General features: G+C 37.3%; 1 long non-coding RNA gene across 1 annotated transcript; it reads right to left on the bottom strand.

Moving 5' to 3' along the window:
- Positions 1-15531: 15531 nt before the first annotated feature.
- LOC139137104 (uncharacterized) lies at positions 15532-17792 on the bottom strand. Its single transcript, XR_011553310.1, has 2 exons — positions 17713-17792; positions 15532-16062 (listed from the first exon to the last, which is right to left on the bottom strand). It is a non-coding gene; the product is annotated as an uncharacterized lncRNA (long non-coding RNA).
- Between the last annotated feature and the right edge of the window lie 2095 nt (positions 17793-19887).

The following is a 19887-nucleotide window of genomic DNA, read 5'->3' as shown; positions in this document are numbered from 1 at the left end:
CTACTCATACTAACTCTCTATTGCTATTTAAACTATGTCCTTCTCAATGGCTCATTTTAATCTATTTTCTTGAAAGATTTATCAAAAATAGCCATGTTGTTTATCTTTTACTTGAGTTCTTAAAAAATAAAAATGGTTTTCTGAAAGAATGCGTATATGGCTTTTCATTACTTTATGGTGATATCACTTTGGCCTATACAGTGTGAAGCACTGTACCAATCAATTGCACTTGTTATGTAAATGCTGATACAATGCCAGAAGCCAAAGACATTCAGCATTTTTTCCACCGAATTCATATTGTAAATAAAAAGGCCGTTGTCATTGGTCTGTCATGATAATGTCCATGATCTTGATCATCACAGCTTAAAAAACTTTAAAACTATTGGCAAAAGTTTAAATTTACAGACAAATGCAATATCTATGAAAACACGTGAGCATTTTCAGTTCATGTCTGGTCTTTTTAGCCTCTTAATGAAAAATCTTGAAAGCTATGTGACAGGATGTAAAACAAGAAGGGGTGTAAAACAAGAGATTGGAGTTTGTACAAAGCAGAAATGCCGGAAATAAAACTGGATGGATTTAAAATCTTTTAAAGGGTATGGAGGGGATCTAAAACGAATTTAGATATTGCAATCTCGATTCCTCGAGTGTCCCATCCCCGTGCAGTATTTGTGAATGCAAGTTTTACTTCTCAAGCCAACCACCATATGGAAGATAGAATGTCTACTTTTCGGTCTGATAGTGATTGTGTATGCTCATGTGAATTAGGGCGTTCATCGGGATTGTGGATTTTGAATTTTAGCGTTTCTAGGCGTATCTATTATGTCTCTATTTCTTTTGTTTACAATTATTGGTTGTCAAGAAATCAATTCTTGAATGCTTCGTCTTTTCCCAGTTCACAGCGGTTTTCCGTCAGGTTTTGTTTGATTATCTTAGTCGTGATGTATGGATTGTACGTTGTCCGTCAGAGAACACTGCTTTATTTGCTTTAATTATCAACAGTGAAACGTGTGCACTCGTTCCCCCTCAAACTACTGGCAGGTAAATGGGGCAGGTGGGCATAGTTATTCATTTGCTGAGTGGCCAACTTTGTATAGTCCGAGACAGCTACCAGCAGGGAGATGTCTTACCGAGGACCAGTTGGGAGGTTTATGAAGGGGGAACAGCGCAGTTATTCTGGGAGAGGGTGGGAGAGGGTAAATCCTATTGGCAGAGATCTGTCAAACCTAAATAAACCATTCTAAAGTATTTTGTACAACTAGTTTTTGATGAGCAAGTGAAACCAGTTATCATCCATAGTTCTCAACAGTTTTAATAATAGTCCTTCCAGATCGGCTGTAGTTCCCTTATTTCACTCTCCCATGTTTTTTACTCTATTGACATGGGAAAAGCTCTCGTATATGCCTGTCATATGAGTCACCTGACAACGTCTGTGAATGCGTCCCACGCACCTGCCAGCAACTTCTCATCGTTGTTTGCCCTATAAACAATGACACTTTACAAAATGTTGATGATAAAAATTGGTCTGCACGAAATTACCGATACGATATTGTCGGGCGGGTAAACGTTAGCTGTTACATAAAAATACACATCCCTACAGCGTGCTGAGACTCACAATATTCAACTTGTCAATAAAGTCTGTAATTTCATTATTGATGATGGAATTAGAGTCCATGCCCTAGGACCTTCCTTTCAAGACTGGGTACATCCTCCTATCAAGCTCCCTCTCCCGCCAATGACCTTCGGTCATCTACCAACGCAACACCAGCCGGCTGCCATTTGGTTTTTTAGCCTGTTGATGAAAAAACTCTTGAAAGCCATATGACAGGGTTTAAAACAAGAACGGGTGTAAAACAAGAGTTTAGAGTTTATACAAAGCAGAAATGCTGGAAAAAAGATTGGATGGATGTCAAATCTTTTTTAGGATATTGAGGGGGGTCTAAAACGAATTTATATATTGCAATCGCGTTTTCTCCGGCGCCTCCTCCCCATGCAGTATTCGTGAATGCCAGTCTTATATCCCAAATCTCTATATGGAAGCTAAAATGTCTAAGTTTCTGTCTGATAGTGATTGTGTATGTTCATGTGAATTAGGGGCGTTCATCGGGATTGTAATTTTTTGCATTTCTAGGTGTATCTATTATGTCTCTTTTTCTTTTGCATGCCATTTGGAAATCGATTCTTGTATGCATTATCTCTTTATAGTTCACGCCAGTTTTCCGTCAGGGCTTGTTTAATTGTCTGAGTTCTGATGTATGGACTGAACGTCGTTGTGAAAACTAGAGTGTTGTCCATGTTTTTGCTTGTTCATTATGTTCAGGATGCCCTTCTTCCTGTTTATCTTCTGTTCCTCCGGAAAGTGTTCTGTTTACCTCTTTTGTATTGTTGAGTTTGCTATTTTTCATTAAATGGTGTGACTTTCTCTATATATTTATATTTTGATGTGACATATTCTCATGTGATGTAATGTTTAACCTTTCATGAGGCCGTTGATTGATGCTCGAGGTTGACATGAATTTCTGTGCAAGAACTGGATTGTTACAGTTGGTGCTGTGTGATTTGTGTGTGCCAGATTCATGTGTGCATTTACAAGTAATATTTGACATCTTAAATATGAATCTTTCATGAAGATATATATATATATATATATATATATATATATATATATATATATATATATATATATGTATATATGTATGTATATATATATATATATATATATATATATATATATATATATATATCATTAAGATTCTGACGATTTACATGCAACATACTATTGCAGGGCATGATGACATTATTATTGTCTATTCAGTAGTACGCTGGTCATAAATTGAAACAACACTTACTGCTGCCAGGTTCAAATCTTGTCAACACTATTCAAATTTGGAATATATCTGAATGATCGTAATAATACCTTTCTTTCATGATGCATCATCCAACAGGCGAAAACCCAACTACGGGGATACTGCCGACTACCCATATGAAGCAAGGACGAGTTACTGGGCTGAGAAGGGTTCTTGTTCCTTTGACTCTGCACCTCTCTATCCTGCCTGATGATTTGTCAGTATCTGCTCTTCCTTTGTCTGTCAGTGACTGAAACTATCCCTGTCATCTCTATCGAAGTGGTAGACTTATTTTTGCTGCTTACTATTCGCAGTATTTAGCGAGAACTATTCAACTGTATTTCACGTTTGAATACGATTCAAAAGAGTTGATCCCGGTACCAGTAAGTTTCAATTTATGACCCGGACCAGCGTGCTACTGAATGGACAATAGCTATAAATAGTGCTCGGAAATAGTATGTTGCATAATATATTCAGAGTCTTTAGGGTATTAAAAGATTGCTGCATGGGAAATTTTGTTAGTTGTCAAGTCAGATAACTACTACCCTGAAGTTGTGATCCGATCACTAACAGATCTGCTTGGACTGAAAAACGTAAGTGTATTTCATTTCAGGTTGTCGTCTTTAAGTTCTTGTTTTTTCATCCATAAGAATAAAATTTGCTAACTGATACCAAAGCATTAATAACTGCCTCGATGCTTGACATAGGGACGGAGGAATTACAACGTATATCATCTTGTTTCTGACTTTTGGGGATTATGGATTCGCGATCAGAATGAAGCTGCTCCCTGGGCGATGAAGGATTTCACGTCTTCAAGTTCACGGTGTTGTGCGGCGCCTAAAACTTTCACTGGCTCATGCCGAAATGCCTATGGACATATTTCAGAATCTAAATTAGGCGTCTATAGAAGAGTGGTATTGTAATTAAGTTACATGTGTCAATTTCAAGACGCCACTTTTTTGTGAAGTGAAATCGTTCCAGTACATACTTCACGTTACTAAAGCGTAACCGAATATACGACTTGTAAAGTAAATTGTCACAACTACAACACGATATTCAGCATGTAAATACAGCCCTTGGGAAATATTAGCTAAATATCTGTTTCTTGCAACACGAGACTTTCTGTCACGTCGTGAAATCGACAGTCGTAAACGACAAAAGATATCATATCGGTACATCGAAACCAGTCAACTTACGTAATACGCACCAAGATAAGACCTTTAATTAACCTGCTTCTTGTACACTATAGGGAAAAATTGCGAGACTAGAGCGAGAAAATGACGTTTCTCGCAATCGGTGAGAATCTATTCTTATTCTCACCGCTGTCGGTGAGAAAATTTTAATCTCCACTGGAGATTGGTGAGAAATGCACTCCTTGGCGAGAATCAAGTGTGAGAACAAATTCTCACCAGTCAGAATGGAAATTCTCACCAAGTACAGTGAGAATTGAAATTCACTGGCGAGAATCATCAAGACTCGCCGTTCATCGGCGAGAATCATCAAGACTCCCCATTCATTGGCGAGATCATCAAGACTCCCCATGCACTAAACGAGATGAAAATCGCTGTTTACGGTGTTTTCGGCGCCATTGAAATCGTCAAAAACATTCCGATCAACTGGGTCTTTCCTGATTCTCTAGAACACCCTAGAATACGATTCCCGTGCTTAATATGGCCACTCAAAACACTCTTCCCTGGTTCAGCTTGCCTCACAATTTGACTGGTATTGTTTTCAAAAGTCAGCAACAAGAGCGTGTGCTTAGGGGAGCTGTCTCACTGCACATACGTATTCGCAGAACTTGCTGACATAGTGACTCGCAATCGTGCCCGTACTATGAAAGTTTGGCGCACGTTCGGAAGAGAATGTCTATATAAGTTACACTGAGAAAAACAACAGTCATGTACGATCTGTTCTGCAGGCGGGCGCATAAAAACTCCCTAACAATACAGACAACCGTAACTTTCATAAAATATTGTTGTTCAATTTTTAATATTTTGCCATGAATTGCCTTCAGATTTTTTTTATAAATCATCTTTTTATATAACTATCATGCGAAAAATGTTGTTTTTTAAAGATTTTAACTGACGCCGTAGGCTTTCTGGCCACCTTAATATGTTAAAACTTAAGAAAAAGTGCCGAGTCAGCACTTTTGCATTAGTGGCTTCTCAAAGGAAACCCTACAACTATGATGTTGTCTTAAATCAAGCATGGTTACATGGTTTTATTTTTCAATAAAGCATCTTTCAATGAATCATTTGTGGAAATACCAGAAAATTTCAACTATTCCTAGTATGTTTTTGAACATTTCTATATGCAATCCCATGCCATGAGTAATGTTACATAGCCTCTTGGTAGTCTACTTATTCTACCTTTGGGTAGCATTAACACACGGTAAAATAAATTATCCACAATTCAGTTTGATTTGTACACACAACGATAGGATGTTTATCATTTTTTCCGAAAGCAGTAATATAAAATCTCCAGATAATTAATTAATTACATCTATTAAAAGTATGTTTAGATATTTCACTATAAATTTCAAAAAAAATCGTTAAATAACCATACAAGTCATATTCTGCAGGTACTATAAATGCCAGACTCTTTGGTAGTAAGTTATGACAAACTGAAGGGGTCATTCTCTTGAAAAGTCAGCATGTAAATTTCTTTTGTCTTTCTGCTTGGAATAAATCAATATCCTTTTGTTTCATAAAATAAGTGCAACTAGTCTCCCTACTTTCCATCATCTTATTCTGTATGGCTATTTTAAAACTCAATTTTGACCAAGACATTAGTTACGCTTTCTTGCACTTGGACATCGATAAGCAAGTTTGGAAAGAGAATAATTTCACACACTTGTCAGAAAAACTGAACATAATTAACATAATTGTATAAAAAGGACATCAGGTGTGCCTTTTGGCAATTTTGCAGTACGTTTGTTCTGTGTATCAACTGTTGTGCCTTGTTCTATTACCAACAGCATTATAGAATAACAAATAATATGTTTGGCAAAGTACTCTGTAAATGAGTAAAGACCGTAATAATTGTTATCGATGAAAAAAGGAATTCTAGTCTGGACTTGAATTCAATTTTAAATAATAACAATGCTGACTGTACAAATATGGCTGTGTTGAGAAGTTGAGAAGATAAAATCGCCAAAAATGTTATTTCAAATTGCTTTTAACATTGATTCTCGTTGCAGTACGTAGCTTGGCAGGAATCTTTTCATGAAATATTGTATTCGAGTCAAATTGCTGAGTCACTGAGCCATTTCATCATTCATTGTCACTTTATTAATTCTCAGACTGTTACCAGGAAGGTGCAACTGTGCTGTGACAGCGTTGTTGTGAAATTTCAACAAATTATGAAAACCGCATTGATCAAGATCATCGTCTGCTTGTTGGCCACCAGCTGTCTGGTCGGCGGCCATGGTGGAGAGGATGGGAAGCATTTGAGTATACCATCTTCGAGAAATACAGCATCCGCGATGAAGGAACGCTCTGCTGCGATAAACAGCTTATCGTCACTGAAACAACGTTCAACAATCGGAAAACTTTCGCCGTCGGCGAAAGAAGGACCTCCTTTTAATCGTCCTAGCTAATAGAAGATAACTCAGCTAAGTACATCGGAAGATCGCGTTGAAGAACGTTTGGTAGTGGTGTGTCAAATGTGTTGTCTCTCATTAGAACAGCCCTGGGTGCAAACAGATTAGCTTCAAAGACCGCGTTTATAAACAAATATGGTCCTCCGATAATTCCATATAGACTTATCTATCTGTTGTTTTTCATTTATTTTCTGGTTCTATCGTGGAATAAAATAGCAGCATATGTAACTGACTGCGATTATTATGTTAGCTCAGGTGTTCAAACACGTGAGCTAATGTCGCAGCGATGTCTGTCTGTCTGTGTGTCTGTACATGTGTCTGCCTGTCTGTCTGCCCGTCTGTCTGTGGGCCCGATATCTCAAAACGGCTCATCAGATCAGAATCAAATCTGGTACATAAATTTACTTTGCAAATGGCAAGAACTAATTAATTTTCGGTGGATGTCGCTTGCTTAATATTTGTTCATTTGCATAATTACTTACTTTAGAAAAAAAAGGGTTATACATTGAGAACGACTGCACACAATTTGATGAGATTAGCTACAGATGTTGATCACACCAAGATATATAAGCCATGAAAGGCATTAAGGGATAATAGGAAAGATAATTGCTAATTTGCATATTTAATGAACTTTCCTAATTAGGGATATATATCTAAATTTACTTGATCAAAATTGACGAATCTTGGTAAGTATATTGAAGATGATGATTTAACATTATTGAACGCAATTTAACATTTTTACTCCAGCCAATTCCTGATTTGCATATCCTATGAACTTTCCTAATTAAGGATATAAATTTCGATCGACTAAAGCAAGGGTGAAGAAACTTGCTACTTATATTAAAAATACCATGATAAAACATTTTGAATGTCATTTTGAACGTCATTTTTACTCCAGCCAGTTTCTAATTTGCATATTTGATACACTTTCTAGTTAAGGATATATATCTTGATTGACTTGACCAATGTTGACAAAACTTGCTATGTGCGTTGAAGATATTTGGATACAACAATATTCAAAGTCATTAAGCATTTTTACTTCAGCTAATTCCTGATTTCCATATTTAATGAACTTTCCTAATTAGGGATATATATCTGAGTTGACGAGACCAAAGTTGACGAAACTTTCGTCATTAGGAAAATATACCGGGATTTACTTGATCAAAGTTGGCAAACTATGCTACGTACATTGATGATACCAGGTTAATTGAACAATATTAAAAGTTATTTCGCATTTTCATGTCAGCTAATGTATAATTTGTATATCTGATGAGCTTTCATGGTTTGTCATTTATAGCTTGAAGGACTTGACGAAAGGCAATATCACTTGCTATATAAAGTGGTGATACAATGACAGCAGTCAATGAAATTTAGTATTTTAGAATCAGCTAATTACATACTGGTATCTGTATACTTAATGACCTTTAGAATTAATCTGTGGTGAATGTTGTTCATGATGTTGATCATGACACTTTCAATGAAGTTGCAAACATGTGGCAAAAGTTAGGACATTGTTACGAAAATACGTGAAAGTAAGTAAATGTACACGAATGTACATATATTGGGTTAGTGTATGTGATGTGTTTCCAGCTTTCATAATGTATACTTAATGACCTTTAGAATTAAGTATACATACTCTGCTTAACAAAATTACGTACATAAGGAAGACGTACATTGTGTATTCTGGATTTGGATACGTACTGATAACGTAGCGTTGAGAGAGAAAAAAAACTGATTGATTTCATCTTATATTAGGTGTGTGGGGTCTTCATTAAAACCGGGTGCAAATAATAATAATTCGGTTAAGGAACACGTGGTATTTCTTTCCGCCATAGCCATGTTGTAACTGAAAGAAGTAAAATCTACTATGCGTGTTGCATTTTTGAGAAATAAGCGCAGTATTAGACAAGCACTCGGTGTAGTTTGGGTAAAACCTCAGATATTTACTTAATTTACAACAGTATGTCTTGAATTTTTAGTGAAGCCTTGATATACATGCTCTTTTCTTATCCCAAGGCAGGCGTCCACGAAAGCATATTCCCATGAATAGTCATGTGACACTTTACTGAAAGCCCCATTCTTACATGAATGAGTTGTAAAGCATCAGTCTTTATCTGTTTACTACAGTGGAGTTATCACATCTGCTAAACTGATTGTTATGTACATATATGGAGGGTGTCATAATAGATTTAAATTACAAGAGAAAGTGAGGATGCTTTCTGAAACCTGGGTGTGAAAAGTATAGCCATGTACAAGTTTGTGCATGAAAAATACATACCTTTCCCTAGCTGTGGGTCAACAGCGGTACAGGTTTTCTGACGCGCTTTCTGTTTTTTTAACGCGGCGATGAAGACGTGGTTGTAGTCGGCGAATTTTAAAAAATAAAATCATTTTCAACAGTTTCCCTTGCGTCTCCCCTATTTCATACAACCCTACTTGAAACCAGCAGCCAAGGTCAGGTTTTTCTAGCGATCGAACGCTTTACCTTTGAGTCTGCACAGTAGTGAGTTAGTTTATGCTGGATTCACGTAACTAAATCTGTGCTTTTACTAGTTTTTGACAATTAATGCAAACGTACTTGATTCAAATAGGGTGTTTAAAAGTTCAGATGAAGACAGCAAATAGTATATTGGAATTTCACCAAAAGTTATTATTTCACTATCCATGGTAGTCTACGGGAAAACTATAAAATATTTTCCCTGACAAAACTTGCTATATCTGTAATATGTAAGTACAAATGTATATATGTATATATGTTAGTATTGAGAAATATTGACTTTTAGACTGTAATAACTTTCTTAGTAAACAATGATTATGCTCTCTCAACAATTACAAGCCAAACTATATATCACTGGACAAAATGCTTGATATACGCTTAGCATATTTACGTATATTCACGTATATGGAACATAATACTAGACAGGTTTGGCTACACGTTTTACGTGAACGTGAACGCGTAACGTCACGAATTTCTGCGATGATGTCATCGACTTGTGCGTACGTTCTCCACTAGTCTGGCAGAGACCCTGCGATTCGCGTTCTTCCCAGTGTCAGTGTTGGAACACGCGCGCGCCCTTCAGAGACGCGACGCGAATCCCAGGGTCTGGACCAATCTCCAGGCAGAGTCATCTTATCGCGTATTACCCACAATTCCTGATGTGTTCGATTCGGCGATAAGTGACTCTGCCATTGGCTGGTCCCCGCCTCAGTGCTGCGTCTAGTCAAGTCACGTGAGACGCAGTGATCAGCGAAACTCTGCCACAGGTGTCCTGTTTACGTGGTAAATCACCACATACCGATCCGCAAACCGGAAGTCAGCTCGAAAACTGACACTGTGACGAACTCGCTGAAAATACAAAGTCCATCCTCCTTGCAAAAATGTTCATCGGTTTGAAAACTAATTACTATAAGTTTATAGCAAAACACGAACTGAAAAAATATAATTACCATTGGAACTACTTTTAAATAGTGTAATTATTCGGGAAGAAACAAGGCTTTGACCTGTTCTGACCTTTGGGCAAATCCCCTGTATCGTCTGCTGATGATGTATTTTCTTGAATTGTGACCCCTCCTGCACTCAAAGTTATTTACCAAGGCCGTACATATGAATGCTCAAAAGAAAGAACAATAAATAAACATTGAAAGAGAAAATGGCGTTTTTATTTGAATTTGTAGATAACTGTGCGCGTGCTGGAACGAATTCGAACTGCCGCGCGTTACTGTGGCAATACCATGGCTACAGTGCGCGACAGGTAAAAAAGCAGTTCATTGACGTTCAATGACCTCGGGGTCACATGAATGTTAATCTGCCTGTGCCAAAGATACTTATAAGCGTACGCGCGATAAGAACTCTGGTTCCGAGAGTGGGTCTGGACGTTCTTGCAAGCGACCGGTCGGATTTCTGCCTGATCCGGGTACTTTATAGAACACTACACATCCGTTAATCAAAAAAAAAGGCAAGTACCATAGCCAAATAAAATGAAAAATGAAAAATAAAAACATACTGCGTATATAAGTCTACCAGCTACTAGTATATATTCTCTCCGCCCAGTTAGATAGGTGTTTCTTTTGAGGTCACTACCCTTATGAATATTCATACCCTTGCAAAAACGGACAGTCGCTGTGTCTGGCAGCGCGTGCTCACAGCTGCACAGCGTAGCCTTCGAATGCAGGCCCATCGTGGGCGCGCATAAAACAAGGCACAGCGACTGTGGAGAGTCTAGTTCTCCACGTACACGTCGCGTATTTACGTGGAGACAGCTGTTTTCACGTAAGTTGTAAACGTGTAAATTTATTCTCATCTTTAGGTATCAAAACATGATATAAACTATGAATCATTCATACTCGTTGTTAGTTGGATATATGATAGTGACATTCTCAAAGATATTCATGAATTTTCGTTAGTTTTATTCGATTCGCAGCATACCATTGAGCTGTCTCGGTGATGCGAAAACAGACTACGAGAACTCGAGCTGAGGAGAATCATTTCTTGCCCGTGCCACACGAACACGTCACGTAACGCGTAGCCAAACCGATTTTGCACGTGAACGTGTACGCCAACGCCAACGTGGAATCTACGCCTTCACGTTCTGGTAAAAGTCGTGTAGCCGAACCTCTCTTCTAATTGCATACGCAACGTATATCTTTGTTTATGGAATATTTCAATACATTGATATGCGTAGCGTATTTCTATGCAGATCATGAGTATACGTAATGCAGATCTTTGCTCACTAAGTGTAAACTGTAGTTTTGCATTTTATAAGTATACGTACGTGTATAATTAACGTATTTGAAACGTGTACAGAATCAGTATAATATTGTTGTATATCAAGCATTTTGCCCAATTTGAAGGTAAAAATTACGGCTATTGTTCCTTTTGCAATCACATAAAAAAGGTTTGGAAACAGGGTGACCTCCCTCACCTGTCAGGAGAACTGGAAACAATTAACATAGTTGTATAAAAGCGACATCAGCTTTACCTTTTGGCCAATCATGTGTGTTTTGTTCTCTGTATCTATAGCAGTTTCTTGTTCTACTCCCACAGCAAGCTAAAATAACAAATTTCTGATGGCAATTACCCGTAATCTTTTTTATCGATGACGAAAGTAAAAATTGTATTTATTTTTGCCAATGGAGTAAACACAGGGATGGCGGCCATTTTGAATTTCCAATATATGTAAATGTTAGGTATTTTTTTCCATGGTACCAAAATTTACACAGTGACACCTAATTTTTATTCTTGATCTGTCTAGAGAGTGAGTGAAGCTTTGTTGGGAAAGCCTGAGCAAAAGGTTAATAAGGCTTTCAATTTCCAGGCGCTCACTACCTTAATATCATCAGTACATATGCTAGTGACTCACGATTATGTGTATTTACGGATCAGTGAAAAGTACAGAATGATTCACTAATGTTGGCTTTCAGTGGCCAATAACTATTGGGTGAGAACACAGCCAACATCATTTTGATATCTTTATTCAAACTTAACTCATCATTATAATGCCATTATTTGGTGATTTCGTCATAATTGTGTCATTATTTTCCCTTTATTATGCCATTACTTGATCATTATTTGGATATATTATGATTATGACATTATTATGAACTTATTTGGTAATTCGGTCGTTTTGTTCAGCATTGGTTTCTTGATTTGGAACTTATCTCATCTTTGTTATGCCATTATTTGGTGATTTGGTCAATATTATGTCATTTTTGGCAATTATTATGTGATGATTTGGTCATAATTACAATATTATCATGACATATTAAGTCAGGTGACGCTGGTGTCCCGTTTTTGATAGGTTTTTTTGGTAGAAGCTATATCCGGCTACAAACTTTGCAAAGTTAGCCAGACCGTACGATACAAGGTGCCGAAAGCAACACGCAGAGACAGCCCATGTACTGTAGGTAAGCGCCACACCCGTGGAAATATGGTTGAGTCGTCTATGGATTAAACGTAACTAATTATCACGAAATATTTATGTACAGTTTTCTAAACACATCGAAATTGAAAATCGGGGGTTTGAAGTTTCGAATAATCAATATTTAGCCCCTAATCACATTCCAAATACGACGTCCGATTACTGCGATAGTAGACCTATTACTACGCCCTCACATGGAGTCAAAACTTTGGGAACTTTGACCCCTTAATTACCACTTCCGTCGTGTTAACACAGTAAAGTTTCGAAAGGTATGGTAATAAGATTCCGTAGTGCTCGTCATTTATGAAACGGCTTTGGGCGAAATGCTCTACCCTGACCGAAAACTGTCACATTGGGTGTAGTCATAGCTTAGCTGCAGTGGAGTAGGGCAGGTCAAAGGTCATAGAAAATTGAAAAATAATGCTTTTAAAATCCTCTTCTCAAAATTGGCATGGCTAAAGACCTTGACATTTGCAACATAGCAACCCTGGCCATATGGTTTTCAAAATTAGTGTACAGAATTAGATTGATTGATTTTAAGCAAATTGGGTTAATTTCAAGTTATAATCCAAAATGGCCGCTAGAGAAAGGTCCAAATATTATTGATGTGGACAGTGACGCGTAGGGGGAGGGTCACTGTTTACGTTGTGCATGGAATTGGGGAGCTTAAATGTTTAAAACTTATAGACGTGCTGTTTGGTTGAACTCGATGGGACTAATCATGATAAGATCATGTTCTGTCATAAAGCAATAATGAAATGATATAAATTTGTTGCTTTCAGATTTCGAATACTGTACGCACTGTGAAAATAATGTTAGCACTTTTTTTCTACTTTTCACCTCTTTCCACTGCTTCACTGCCTCTTCCATGAGGACTCGTTATTTAAGAAGTGTCAACCTCAGCACCATTTATCTTCACGCGTAGGAGGACATGCTAAATTTACCAAGAGCAGCTGCTGATAATCAGGATGTAGTACATGAAACGTAACTGTCAGTGCCACACAAACACAATTAGAAGTCCTCCGTATTGAACTTGAGAAAGCAACAGATGCCCTGAAACTTAGTGATTAACGTTACTAGTAACAGTGACAGTAACATTGAGGATGAGGCTGAAGATTGTGAGGACATATTACAGTAGAAGTTGTTGGTGTTGAACTATTCTATAACAAAAACCAAACAGACATGAAACTGGCTGTAATTGGGTCTATCAGTTTAGTCTTCAGGTACTTCGTGCATTCTTATTACCAGAGCAGAAATTGAAACTGAGTCTCAGTAAAATTTACACTCAGATGTCACCAGAAAATTCCATTTCCACTTGTAAATTTCAATTTTCGACTTGTGAGAAGGGGGATGACCCTCTTGTGCTCCCCCCCCCCTCGTTCGCAAAGTTCACCAGGCAGGACTGTAAATAGGAAGGACCTTGTGGATTACGGTGGGCAAAAACACTCAAACACTAATTTCCCCATGCCAGGAAACAGTTGGAAATGTACATGTAACTATATAGCCAAATGAGTCCCTAGCAGACACCCTTTGTGTTTTGATAACGGACTGCAAGATGATCTGCAACACTTAGCAATACTATTAGCTAATCACTTAGTCATATAAATGTTGGGGTAACCGTGTACAATCTTTATTTATTATTTATTTATTTATTTATTTATTTATATTTATTTATTTATTTATTTATTTATATGGATAAAATGAATGAAAACGTCTTCTAACAGACTTCGTCAAACTTTAAAAATAATTGTAAATCTGACAGTTTACGTAGAAAAAATTAGCATAATTCACTTGGGAAAAAATAAGTTTTACAGGTGTAAAAAAATATTCACAATCTGATTGTGATCACCCCCTTTCAAAGATCTAATGGTTCAACCTTATCACAACCTTGGTCACTCTTCGGTGGTTAGAACTGGGGTAGTCACATAGAAAGACAGGAGACACCCGTTATTATGTCATAATCATGTCATAAAACATCTAAACAATGAGCAAATAATTAGATATTATTCCCTAATATTTTTCTTCGTTCAGCGAAGGAAAATACGAGTGACGTAATGACCGTGTCACCACGAGTCGAAGACGAGTGGTGACCCGGTCATTACATCACGAGTATTTTCCGAGCTGAACGAAGAAAAATATTTGGGAATAATATACTTATCACATGCACAAGCCAAGAATTCGTTATTTTTTGCAAAATAAAATAAGTTTTCCATGACGATTCCGCGTTTAAACTTTTGAACTACTTTAGGAATAAATATCAGTACGCCGTGCACAAGTTCCAGTCGTCCGTCGTGTGCGTTAGCGCTCACGTTCGTTCGTGAGTGGAGCAAATGACAGCTCTCGGACTACACGTAGGCTACCTTCCGCAAAGTTATTCTCTATTTCAAAGATAGCGTAGTCCTAGAAATTTATCACAGACAAAGATACGCTATTTTTCGGGAACAAATATCGACTGAATCTCGACGGCGCGAACACTGTAAACGTCGCGCCTGACCCTGTTTGCAATGCGTACGGAACCCACGGTAAGCTTATACGCGACCAGCTTCGAGTTCGTTGTTTCCGCAAATTATTCACGTATTTCCTTCGGAATATACAGGCGGTACACTCTTGTGTTTGCATTGTTCGGATTAGTAATGTCGTAGTCTGTGAAAATATCGATTTCATTACATGACGTTTGATCGTGGGAGAAACATCGGCCGCCATGTTGTTTGTTTACATATTTACGAGCACACCAAAGATCGACAAAAAAAAAGGTCCGACGCACCAAAATTGATGACATAGACGCGGGTTGTCGTGACGTAGAACGACCAAAGAATAAATCCCGTATTTTTGTTCGGAGATGACAAACTTGGCTTGTGCATGTGATAATGACATAATATTGACGAAATCAGCAAATAACGGAATAATAATGATGATATAAGTTTGAATGACGATTTCAAAATAATTTTGGCGGTTTTTCTCACCCCAATCAATAACACGCAACGAGCATTCAGACAGTGTGTGCAGATATATGTATGCTCAGGAATACAGTTGTTCACCTTTATTTTTTTTTTCGGAAAAGTGCAGTCATTGCTGTGAATAATCACCGTTTCAGAGTTGTCTCTACCCAAGCTTATACATTGAATTCAATGGCGTCACGCCATTATATAAGAGACGAATACAAAAATTGTCAATGCTATTATTTAATTCCACGATAACCATAAAGTACAAGAGAGAACCTCTACAACCCGAATTAAAATTACACGTCATCTTTCTGTCACTGATTTGCTGAGCATCGCCATTTTGGTTTTGCGTCTCACTGTGCGCAACTACAGCAATTGCAGGTGTATGAAGAGATCTTATCATTCCAAGTATCGTCTTCGAGCGGGAAAGACTTCATTCGATGATGAATGCCCTCTGTAAACGTGATCTGTTCACCTTGAAAGTTGACGTCATTCCATGCATTCAACGTACATCCCTCGGCCACCACCATGGCGGAGATCTTGTTCTCGAGTTCAGCAGGTGTACTGGTCACGAAACTATTGTCTGTGACGTCGACGGATACTCCCAAACAGGACTCGGCTGCCGTTGGCCGACTGTGTTCGTATATGATGGCACAAGCGTCTCCTAGCTCGGTGGGATCCGGACAGCCGGCGAAGCAGACGGCGAATAACACGGAGGTGACGATAAACTTTGCCAACATGGTTTGACGTCTCCTCTGTAAAATTGACCCAAGAAAGGAGTTCACACACATGGTATAAAATAACACAAACAAATTAAAATGTGTGCTTCCGGTAACCCGAGCTACCCTAGAGAAAACACAGCTGACCCTAAACGTTTTTTTCGCATTAAAAAAAAGCACATTCTCAAAATTGTACAGTATTATATGGGTCCTAGCCAACAAGCAGAAAAATAAACAAACAATTTCCTCTAACCTGCCTACACTAATGTTTTGGCGGTATGTTACCGGGAACACACATATTTTTGTATTTGGGCAGAAGAGGTTTAAGAGTTTCTACATTTTACAGCAACACTATTGTCATTTAAATGCTCTAAGTTGTCATTTTGTACTGAAAAATCGTGTATTAAACGACAATTTTTCGAACTTCGAGGTAATTTTGTTCCGTTAGCATGTCCGGGCGTCTTGTTCTTGGTCCTCTCCCGACAGCTGTCGCAATACGTAGTCTGGGGCACAGGCCGATGAGGTATTTATACTCTGAGCGAAATTCATCAATAACTGTATGAAATATGAATATTACTAATGAAATTATCTTGGCTGTTCATCAGGCTGAACTTCCATTCCACTGTACAATACTTTTAAGTTTTCTTTCCGCTCTGCAGTATAAATGGTTCGACAGTCAATGAACCTGGACAGACCAAACTTGACACAGCCGTTCACGGTGTGTCATATATATATATATATATATATATATATATATATATATATATATATATATATATATATATATATATATATATATATATATATATATATATATATATATATAATACATGTAGTATTCAAAGACTCCCATTGGAAAGGTAAAGAAGCAGTTTATAACTTGCGATTTACTGAAGTAAAGTTTACGAATAATGGCTTCAATGGCATGATATGATGTTGACGTAATCATGTTAACTAAAACGCGCAACCGCGATCTGTTGTCAAATTTAAGAACGTGTATTTATATAACCGGCTTTAATATCACTCTCTTTGATCGTATTGCCGGTTATTACGATTCACTTCACAATCTTTCTTGTCGCCCGAGGCCACAGTCTAATATTGGGATGGTTTGTGATACGCTGATATCTTTTCAGAAGTTAAGTATTTTGGTATTGTAAGTTGGTGTTGTGATGCAGATTGACATTGTGAAAATCCTACTGAAATGTTGCTTACAAGTGTAAACGGCTATGAAAAAGTTCAAATCACGAGAAATCCATGTTAATGCGCAAAGTAGGAACATCATATTTCACATTCGTCATGATTACGAGATTTTCCGGTGGAGTTTAGTGATCAGGTTTGTATCTTCACGTGAAAAAAGTCGCCCAAGAAAGCGACCATATTCCTCCAGGTCGCAAGCCAATACCATTTAACATTAAAAATTTAAAGCTGGTTCAGAAATGACAGATTAGAAGTTGTCATTAACCGTTTTTATCCCAAAAAGATAATAAAACTGTCGCTTATTTCCTTCGTCCGTAATTTTTATCCCAAAAAGATAATAAAACTGTCGCTTATTTCCTTCGTCCGTGAAATTAAAATGACTGGTTGTTTACAAGACTTTGTTCATGCAATATCAAAAAGGTTACATTGTAAACATTCCGGAAAACAGTTTGCAGCACGCAATGACAACTATGATAGAAATATACTCACTTTTTTCCTTACACGAAAGATCTGGCAGTACTTGTTATCTATTACGAGGCAGCGCTGAAATGGCTTGCTGTACATTAGGCATTCTTTTTATAAGCCACGTACAAATAACCGCAGGCCGGTAATAAAAATAGATGAGCGTGTATGGTTGACACATATCGATTGAGATTAAAGTTAAGTAAGAAAAATTCGGTCGCGCACGCCTTTAGAACGTTTCTGCGCCGGCTTGCCGTAAATGGGTCATGTTGTATATTTTACATCACTTATCATTGTTGCAATTGCGCTTTTACCCAATTTTTTGACCTAATATCTTAGAAATAAGTGTGACCTACGACCCTTGTAATGTTTTGACCCCTAAGAAGCTGATTTTTATTGAATATGAGCGAAAAATTAATATTCCTCTTCCTTTTACGTGGCGCAGGTTACACATTCACCTGGAGATATAACAAAAAAAGTAGCATGGTGACACCATTTTATTAATAGGGCAAACTGATCACCATGATGTCAAGATTTGATCGGCCACGTTTGGTCAAAATGACATCATTCAGAACGACAGGAAGAAAGTTTGAAAATTATGTAGTGATATAATTTTGATATAATCATTTTGTAGTCGATACTAATGTTAAAATTTCTCTTTGCAAAAATCATAAAAACTATACTTCGATAGATATGCATCTCAAAAATTGCTTGCACCTTTTGTGTTTTTGCAGTCGATGTATCATTCGTTACGATATAAGCGATATCAATTTTAATCGAATGTTAGTGTTGGTACGCACTTTGCTGCTCATGAGTAAGAAATACGTCTGTGTGTCCCACTTTGTGTCGTACGATCACAAATAAACATGAGATATTATTGGCTAGATAGCGTGTCACGTCGATTCCAACCAGTTCGAGGGAGAAGTTGTACAATAGCAACATCGACGAAAAGATATGGCGATAATACTAATAATTTATTTGCAGCACAAGGCCTCGGGCCATCGTACAATTCAATGAAGAAGAATACAAAAGAAGGAAGGTGGTCAGTGACAAACATATCACTAAACAAATTAACAAAAATACAAATGTTGACAAATAAACATATAAATACAATACAATGATGAAATAGTTTACGATCACCTTTAAATTAAATCTGTTACACTTTCGTCTCGTCTTTTAAATGCTTTTCTCAGGAAAGTGGCAAACTGTTGGATCCCATTAATATTCTGCGAATATAAAATACGAATAAGATTTTTATCGGATGGAAATGTTGTCAGTAATGTGGATATATACCTTGTTCATATATCACTATAAAGTGGGCAAATAAAAACAAAGTGAAATTCATTTTCTACAAGTTCAACGTCATTTACGATCTTTCAATGCATACAAATTCTTTGTTGAAGCGGCAATTTTAGGTGTCGTCCCCTCTCAACATTCAGTCTATGACTACAACAACGAAAATTTGAAAAAATAATCTTATTAATACCGTTGAGATGACTCAGATACTTTTCCGGCTCGAGTAGCGATTTAAATTTACAGTACAGACTTAATTTAGGTGACTCTGTATATTATCATACCATTCTTGCCGGAAACAACCCCGAAAAGATATGGCGATATGGAGTAAGGCCCGCTGTATGTAGACGATAAAACAAAAAAGTTGAGCATAATCAGGCCTAAAAAACCACTATCACAAACACTGTTACAAATTCCTTGAAGTACGGGCAGTACCAATAGGTAGTGCAGTGTTTACTGATTCCATTTGACGTGATGTAGCAATGCGAATTATACATATTCATTATCTTGAATCTTTCACAAAAGTACTCGGTAAGAGAAGCCAGTTTTAGGACATTTCAAAATGTGTATCACTATGAATGATATTAAGATGAAACCATAGATATAATGATGAAACGACAAGACTCTTTCTAAACGGAAGTGCTGATTGGATTGTATGTCTTGACGCTTTTGATGACAAAATCAATGTGCATCTTCATTGCTTGCTCAGCAACCAGCTTATATTTGTATCGTCATAAAACTGACAGTCATGTGTAAGTTTCATGAATCTACGCCGAGTGGAAACAACAATGCTTCTTCGAGGGCTGAACTATTTCAAACCGGTTTGAACTGCGCAAAACCAAAGGGTATACATGCGATTTTTCTCAAAACGTAGTATAAAAAGACCAATATTCTCATGATATTCTTTAT

This window comes from Ptychodera flava, chromosome 7 (genome assembly GCF_041260155.1).
Source record: "Ptychodera flava strain L36383 chromosome 7, AS_Pfla_20210202, whole genome shotgun sequence".
Lineage (NCBI taxonomy): Eukaryota > Metazoa > Hemichordata > Enteropneusta > Ptychoderidae > Ptychodera > Ptychodera flava.
Note: the sequence above shows the minus strand (reverse complement) of the source record. Positions and strands in the feature narration are given on the sequence as shown.